Genomic DNA, 8,446 nt, shown 5'->3' on the forward strand with positions numbered 1-8,446 from the left:
CCATTTGGATACAGAACTCGCTCAAAGGTAGAAGACAGAGGGTGGTGATGGAGGGTTGTTTTTCAGACTGGAGGCCTGTGACTGGTGGAGTGCCACAAGGATCGGTGCTGGGTCCTCTACGTTTTGTCATTTACGTAAATTACTTGGATGCGAGCATAAGAGGTACAATTAGTAAGTTTGTAGATGACACCAAAATTGGAGTTATAGTGGACAGCAAAGAGGGTTACCTCAGATTACAACAGGATTTTGCACAGATGGGTCAATGGGTTGAGAAGTGGCAGATGGAGTTTAATTCAGATAAATGCGAGGTGCTGCATTTTGGAAAAGCAAATGTTAGCAGGACTTATACACTTAATGGTAAGGTCCTAGGGAGTGTTGCTGAACAAAGAGACTTTGGAGTGCAGGTTCATAGCTCTTTGAAAGTGGAGTTGCAGGTCGATAGGATAGTGAAGAAGGTGTTTGGTATGCTTTCCTTTATTGGTCAGAGTATTGAGTACTGGAGTTGGGAGGTCATGTTGTGGCTGTACAGGACATTGGTTAGGCCACTGTTGGAATATTGCATGCAATTCTGGTCTCCTTTGAATCGGAAAGATGTTGTGAAATTTGAAAGGGTTCAGAAAAGATTTACAAGGATGTTGCCAGGGTTGGGGATCTGAGCTACAGGGAGAGGTTGAACAGGCTGGGGTTGTTTTGCCTGGAGCGTCGGAGGCTGAGGGGTGACCTTATAGAGGTTTACAAAATTATAAGGGGCATGGATAGGATAAATAGGCAAAGTCTTTTCCCTGGGGTGGGGGAGTCCAGAACTAGAAGGCATAGGTTTAGGGTGAGAGGGGAAAGATATAAAAGAGACCTAAGGGGCAACTTTTTCACACAGAGGGTGGTACGTGTATGGAATGAGCTGCCAGAGGATGTGGTGGAGGCTGGTACAATTGCAACATTTAAGAGGCATTGGATGGGGATATGAATAGGAAGGGTTTGGAGGGATATGGGCCGGGTGCTGGCAGGTGGGACTAGATTTAGTCGGGATATCTGGTCAGCATGGACAGGTTGGACAGAAGGGTCTGTTTCCGTGCTGTACATCTCTATGACCCTATGACACACTGAGTCGCCAAAAAGCTGGATAAGAATAAGCTGAGTTTGGGGAAAGCTTGTTTGGAAAAAGCTGAATTGAAGAGAAGCCACCTCAGAACAAGTCGAACCAGAGAAAAACCTACTCAGACCAAGTTGAAGTAAAGGAAAACCTTGCAGGTGATTTCTTCCAAATCTGAACAGAAAGCCTTCCTTTTGAGTTCAGGGTGAAACCAATTTGTTGTTTTGAAAGATTGATTGAAAAGATATCTCAAGATTTGTTTCCTGAGCAAGGAGACTCTGCAAAGTTTCAGACCCAACTGTTCATGATGAGAGATTTGACTACTCTTGCCAGAATATTAAGGCAACAGACTTTGGAACAGCCAATGCTTTATCCTTTTGTCTTTGAGACTAACTTATTTGCAAAGTGCCTTTTTTTTGCAGACAGTAAATTATTGCAGACAATTTTCTTTGCTCTTTACCTGAGGAGTATCTATGATTTACATTCATTCTTTTTAATTCATTCATGGGATGTGGATGTCACTGGCTGGCCAGCATTTATTGCCTGCCTCTCGCTGCTCTTGAGCTGATGGCTACCTAGGCCATTTCAAAGGGCAGCTGAGAGTCAACCAGATTACTGTGGGTCTGGAGTCACATGGTGGCCAGAACAGATGAGGAAGGCAGATTTTCTTCCCTAAAGGACATTACTGAGCCATTGTCAGGATTTTTGCCTGACAATGGTTTTATGGTCATCATTAGATCCTTAATTCCAGAATTTTTAAATTGAATTCAAATTGCACCATTTGCCATGGGAGGATTTGAACCCAGGCCCTCAGAACATGAGTTGAGTTTTTGGACTAATAGTCTAATGATCATACCACTAGGCCACTGCCTCTGGTTTTGAGGGCATTTAAAGTAATAACTACTTATTTTCATAAGTTTTCATTTTTGATAAACCAATAATTGCGCTTATCGGAATCCTGATTGTTAGATCTTATTGATTAAAGCCCAGCATTTAATTGGTCATCTTTATAACTGGAAAATATGTATTTTTATTTGTGACCCATGGAGTGGTGGGCGGCACGGTGGCACAGTGGTTAGCACTGCTGCTTCACAGCGGCTGAGACCCGGGTTCAATTCCCGCCTCAGGCGACTGGCTGTGTGGAGTTTGCACGTTCTCCCTGTGTCTGCGTGGGTTTCCTCCGGGTGCTCCGGTTTCCTCCCACAGTCCAAAGATGTGCAGGTCAGGTGAATTGGCCATGCTAAATTGCCCGTAGTGTTAGGTAAGGGGTAAATATAGGGGTATGGGTGGGTTGCGGGTCGGTGTGGACTTGTTGGGCCGAAGGGCCTGTTTCCACACTGTAATATAATCTAATCTAATCTAGAGTACAGTCCACTTCTCCAGGCTCACCCCTAACAACATTCATTATCAATGGCATTATGCTTTTAAAATCACAAAGAGTGTATCTCTGATAAAGGTAGCTCAGCTACTGTAATGGGGTGGAAAAGAAACTTTGCCCTCAATAACAAAACATTTTACTTGTTCGTTGTGTATGAAATATCTTGTGATGGAATCTGGAGAGTCAAAAATTGTATTTTTCTGAAAAAGGGAAACCAAGCAATGGAAACCAAAAATGCAACCTGAGAAAGGAAACTGATGTGCCCAGTTTCTAAGAAAACCATACAAGGTTAGAGTGAAAACAAAACTCCTGCTTTGAACTACATGAATAAAAGAGAACAATTTGAGCTCAGTGAATGGCACATTCAGTGGCACAGTCCAGGCAAGCTGAGGAAGGTAGAGCACAGACACAATAGCTGAGAATAAGCAAAGGGATGGTTGCTGTAGCTATATCTGTCATGAAATGATGACATTAAGTAGGGATGACAAATGTATGGCCCACATGCCACATATAACTTGCCGGAGTATTTCATATGTCTACTTTACTGGTCTTTATCTTTACAGCTTAAATAGTTCTATGTAGCTTTGTGCATTGGTCTAGGTGGCTGGTCAGTGCAAATGTTTGGGCACACCTGCATTCATGGCTCGACCCATTCTAAGTATAAAGAGATTCTACTGAAGTGTACCATTTATGCTGAAGATCGTGCCTGTGTAGCTTGGATTGGTTATTCACTGCTGTTGGAAGAGGATCAGGATAAATCCTAGCAAAAGGAAAGATGAAATCCTTTGTGACTGAGACTGATGACAGATCTGCTCGATGGATTGTGGTATCTGCTATAATTACATCTGCTAATTAATATTTAATTTTTCATTGATTGCAATGTTATCACTGTTAAGTAATTTTGGCTTTGTGAGACAGTATGGTGACATTGGCAGCTTGAATTAAGTCCATGCAAGGAAAAGTCTAAAATAAGATGCTAATTTGGTTTCACCTGCCATTTTTGAATGATTACAGATTAAAATCTTACAGGTGTGCTGGTACGGTCCCTACCCCTGGACTGAGGGGTGCGGGTTCAAGTTCGACCTGATCCAGAGGTGTGTAACAATATTACTGTAGCAAGTATATCTCCTCAGACATCCTCCCATTCAAGTGGTGCAACTTCACCAAATAAACAACAGAGGGCCCCAGTTACAGAAATCAGGATTTTGTTGCACATGTAGATTTACAGCAACTGGCGTAATGAAACTTAGAGAAAATGCCCAGTGTTGCCGATTTAAGAGTTGTGATCATTTTATTATTTTAACCATTATAAAAAATTTACTCCTTGATAGTTTAATATATTTACTGATAGCTTTAAACTGAAGGTCTAATGTACTGGTCTAATATTTCTAAATGTTGGTGCATGTTGGTATTTTTGAAAACTAAAATAGTTTTAGTGCGACTCAACCATTTTTATAGTTTTGTTGTTACACTAAGCTAACCTAGCAAACGAAGCCATTTTGAGACTAACACAGTAATGATTTGAACTCAGTCACTGCACATATGAAAACCAGCCATTAAACAAGGAGTGAGCATCAATTATAAGAAATTGAAGAATAAGTAATTACTCAATAAATTAGTAAAAGATAGACATATAACCGGCTGCAGAAAGTCTGAATATGTTTAATTAAACATTTAATTGTATAAAACATATAATTTTAAATGCGTGTTGTGAGTTACTACTCTGCAAAATGGTGGTTCCTAAAGCTAAAAGATAGGGGATACAAAATGAATCTTTCATAAATGACGTTGTATAGTCTCATTAAACTGAATAAAGAACATTGCATTTTTGAACTTGATGCAAGAATAAAATATGGAAACAGTCTGGCGACTAGTACCATTATTTTAATGTATGGGAGAGTGTTCACAAATATGAGAAACTATTTGTAGGTGTCAGAAACTTTTAAACAGACAGTTAAGCCAATTAATTTGCATTTGACACAAAAGTCAATTTGATATAAGAAAAAATGGAGTTGAGGGCTTGAAATGAAGATTTTGAGGAAGACATGGTAATCAGTTAGTCAGCACTGGGGAGTGGTGTATACACCAGGCTTCAGTCTGCTTGATCAACAGAAGTGGATGGGGGAAAGTCTGCTTATTTGTTCGATTAAGCTTTTTTTTTGTTGTTACCTGAATCTTTATCATGTACCATTTTAATTTAGAACATTTCTATCATTCAATGTTCAATAAACCTTTGAACTTACCAATTGAAGGGTTTGGTCTCGCCTTATGGTTAAATCTCATTTAAATTTAAGTCATTTATGGTTGGGGAATCATTGAAGTTGAAACACTTCAATGTACATTATGATAAAACTTACATTATGAATCATTTTCAAAAGTGGGATGAAACAATTTTCCGAAATGTGAAGTTTATCAGAATTCAAGGGTTACCATTGCTGTTGCACCCAATGACAGTTACCAAAAACAGGTTTGCTGACCACCAACTGGGTATTTTACTGAAACTATACCTAGATTGAATGGAACTCTGAAGATAGTTGGAATGGGTAGTCACTCACAGCAGTAATGAGTTAAGAGAGTCAAGATCACAGTGTAAAGAAGCTCAAAAAGTCACAAGAACATAACCCTGACACGGCAGCTGAGTTACAAGCCACAGAAGTAAGATAAAATGATTCTCCCTCCATCTGATCAAGGGAAATGAATCTGCAATAAACGTAACTCTGGACTAACACGTGAACACATCAATAATATATCAATATAAACTGTCAAAATCACTCCAACTGACATTAACATGGGAGTGAAGGACAGAATTTATTGGAGTGGTGAGGGTGAATATGTTTGGAGTTTCTTATTTAGGACAATGCTTGATGCACAACTTGGGTGTATATTGACACATGTTTTTCCACTAAATCTGACTGTCATAGATCTAAACTGGACACGTTTAATGGGATAGTGTAAAAGGAGTTCTACACTTCATCTAACCTGTATGGTACAAATACTCCCCTCCTCTCCCTCTTCAACATTCCAAAAGGCCTGTTTCCTTCATGACACCCTCTATGTTCTTTAATTATTCCCAGCATTTCAAGATACTCATCCATGCAAGATCAGAACATGTACCACCTGCTCTTTTACCTTCTTTCTCCTAGTCCCCAGATGCCCGTCCCAGATGAAACACCACTTTGCAAACCCCCTTGTTCAGGATGTAAGCTCGCTACAAGGTTCCAATAGCCAGCCATTCCAACTTGCTTTCATTCTGGTCACTTGCTATTCAGCTTACGACAGTGCTCAAATGAAGCTCAGGGCCAGTAACCTTAGACCCTTCCTGAAGTAACTTTGAGTTTTACCACTTCAAAACGTAATTTCTGTCACCATTTTATTTCCATCTTTTGCATCTTATTCTTATTTTCCTCTTGCATTTCCTTTCAGCTGGCAGCTTTTCATCATTCTGCCAATCAGACTTCATCTAGCCACTTTTGTTATTAATTTTTTCCAATACCATTCACTTTGTCTTTGCATCATCAACTCTTTTATAATTCAATGTTTCCTTCCATGGCTTTATCACATATCTTTTATCTGCTCTTTTGCCTTTCCATTCCAGCTTTTACCTGATTAAAAACGATTGCATTTTTACCAATTTGTAGTTCTCATAAAAGGTTATTAACTTGAAAGGTTAATTCCATACCATTTGCCATCAATTCTGCCAGACCTGCAGGATATTTCTAATTCTTTTATGTTTTTACTTCAAATTTCCAGCATCCATTGTAGTTTGCTTCTGCGTTCTATCTGACTTGCACAACTTGATGGGACAGTATGGATGGAGCTTTACTCCTTGCCTGAGCTGGGGTTGGTAAAATCAGTAGAGACCTTTTATTCTACACTGAGTGTTAAATGTGGCTACTAGTGCTTGTTCACAACTCAGGGTAGAAATGTCAGCATGCTGCACTCCCCGTTGTCATGGAGCAGGAAAAAACTCACAAAAATAAAGCAAGTTATTTTTGAAAAGAAATTGGTTATTGTAACTGTGGTCTGAACAACAGCCTCTGATTGTACAGGTACAGCAGCTGAAGACAAAAAGAAAAGAGATGAAATATTGTAAATCCAAAATACAAAAGCGGAAGTGTTAGTAATGCAAATTCTTTATTATTTCAGGATATGAAATTCACGAGCAAGATCAAAATTTTTACTTACCCCTAATTACCCTTCAGAAGGTGGAGCTGGGCAACCATTTTGAACCTCTCCTGTCCATATGGACAGGTCCACTCCAGTGTTGTTCGGGAAAAATTTCTATGTTTATGCCCAAGAGATAACAAAAGAACAGTACAGTTTCAAGTTAGTAGTGTGTGTCTTGGAGGGGAATATACAGGTGGTGATCCCATTCCATGGTTACCACCACTGCCTCACAGTGACCAGGCACCTGCATTCCATTCCACCCTCGGGCGAATGTCTGTGTGGAGTTTGCACATTCTCCCAGTGTCTGCATGGGGTTCCTCTGGGTGCTCTGGTTTCCTCCCACAGTCCAAAGATGTGCAGGTCAGGTGGATTGCCTGTAGGTAATACAAACTTAGAGGAAAAAGGGTCAGGACACATGTCTGGCTTGAATGCTCTTCAGAGGGGTAGCATGGGCTCAATGGTTCAAATGGCCTGCTTCCACACTGTAGGGGTTCAAAGATTCTGACTGTAAGTGATAGAGGACACAGAAATGTAAAATCCTGTTGAAGGAGCATTTGTGAGTTACTGCAATGTATCTTGTAAATGGTACACACGGCTCCCTCCATGCATCAAAGGAAGAGGCAGACTCAATGCTGAGTGATGGCTATTGATCAAGAGGTTTGCATTGTCCTGGTTCTGTTGAACTTCTTCAATATTTGTTGGAGCTGCATTCATCAAGGTTGCTAAAGCATGGTTCTGGATAAAGCACAACAGGTCAGGCAACATCCAAGGAGCAAGAGAGTCGAAATTTCAGGCAGGACCCTTGTTCGGGACTGGGGATGGGGCAGGGGGCTGAGACATAAATAGGGGGAGGTGGGGTGGGGCGAAAGGAATGGTAAGTGGGATAGTGAGAGGTGGTGAAGGTAGGACATGATGGTGATAGGTCGATGGGAAATGAGGAGCGGAGAGGTGGGAATGAAGATGGACAGGTAAATCAGATCAAGACGGTGGATCTGTGGTATGGGGTGGGAGAAGGGAGATGCAGAAACTGGTGAATTCATGGGGTTCATGCCATGTAGTTGTAGGCTCCCGATGAGATGTTCCTTCTCCAAATTGTGAGTGACCCTGTATAGACATTAGAGGAGACGCAAAATGGATACGGCCTCAGGGGAGTGGGAGGGGGTGTTGAATTAGATGGCCGCAGAAGGGTGGGATTGGTTGGTGCGTACTGACCAGAGGTATTCCCTGAACTGTTCTGTGAGTTTGAACTCAGTCTTTCCGACATAGAGGAGACCACATCGAGATGAACGGATGCAGTAAGTAAGATTGGAGGATGGAAAGTAAATCTCTGCCCGATTTGAAATGATCCTTTGGGGCATTAGACTGAGGTGAGGAGTGTGGTATAGATGCAGTTTTTACACCTCTTACGTTGTCAGGGGAAGGTGCCAGATGCAGAGGGGTTTGGGTGGGAAGACCAGACCTAAGGAAGGAGTAGCAGAATGAATGGTCCTTATGGAATGCAGATACGGGTGGGGAGGGAAATGTCATTTTGGTGCTGCAGTCTGACTGGAGGTGGCAAAAGCAGCAAACGATGATGCACTGGATTTGGAGATTGGTGGTGTGGAATTTTCTCTCCCCTGTGATCAACAGTGCCCTCAACTATTTCGTACACTTCTGCTCTCGTACCCCATGCCCTGAACTCCAACAAGTATAGAATTCCCCCTCATCCTTACACTTCACCACAAATTTCCAAATCCAGTGCATCATCGTCCATCACTTTCACCACCTACAGTCGTACCCCACCATCAAAAATATATTTCCCTCCCTACCCC

Source organism: Chiloscyllium punctatum, chromosome 19 (genome assembly GCF_047496795.1).
Source record: "Chiloscyllium punctatum isolate Juve2018m chromosome 19, sChiPun1.3, whole genome shotgun sequence".
NCBI classification, from domain to species: Eukaryota; Metazoa; Chordata; class Chondrichthyes; order Orectolobiformes; family Hemiscylliidae; genus Chiloscyllium; species Chiloscyllium punctatum.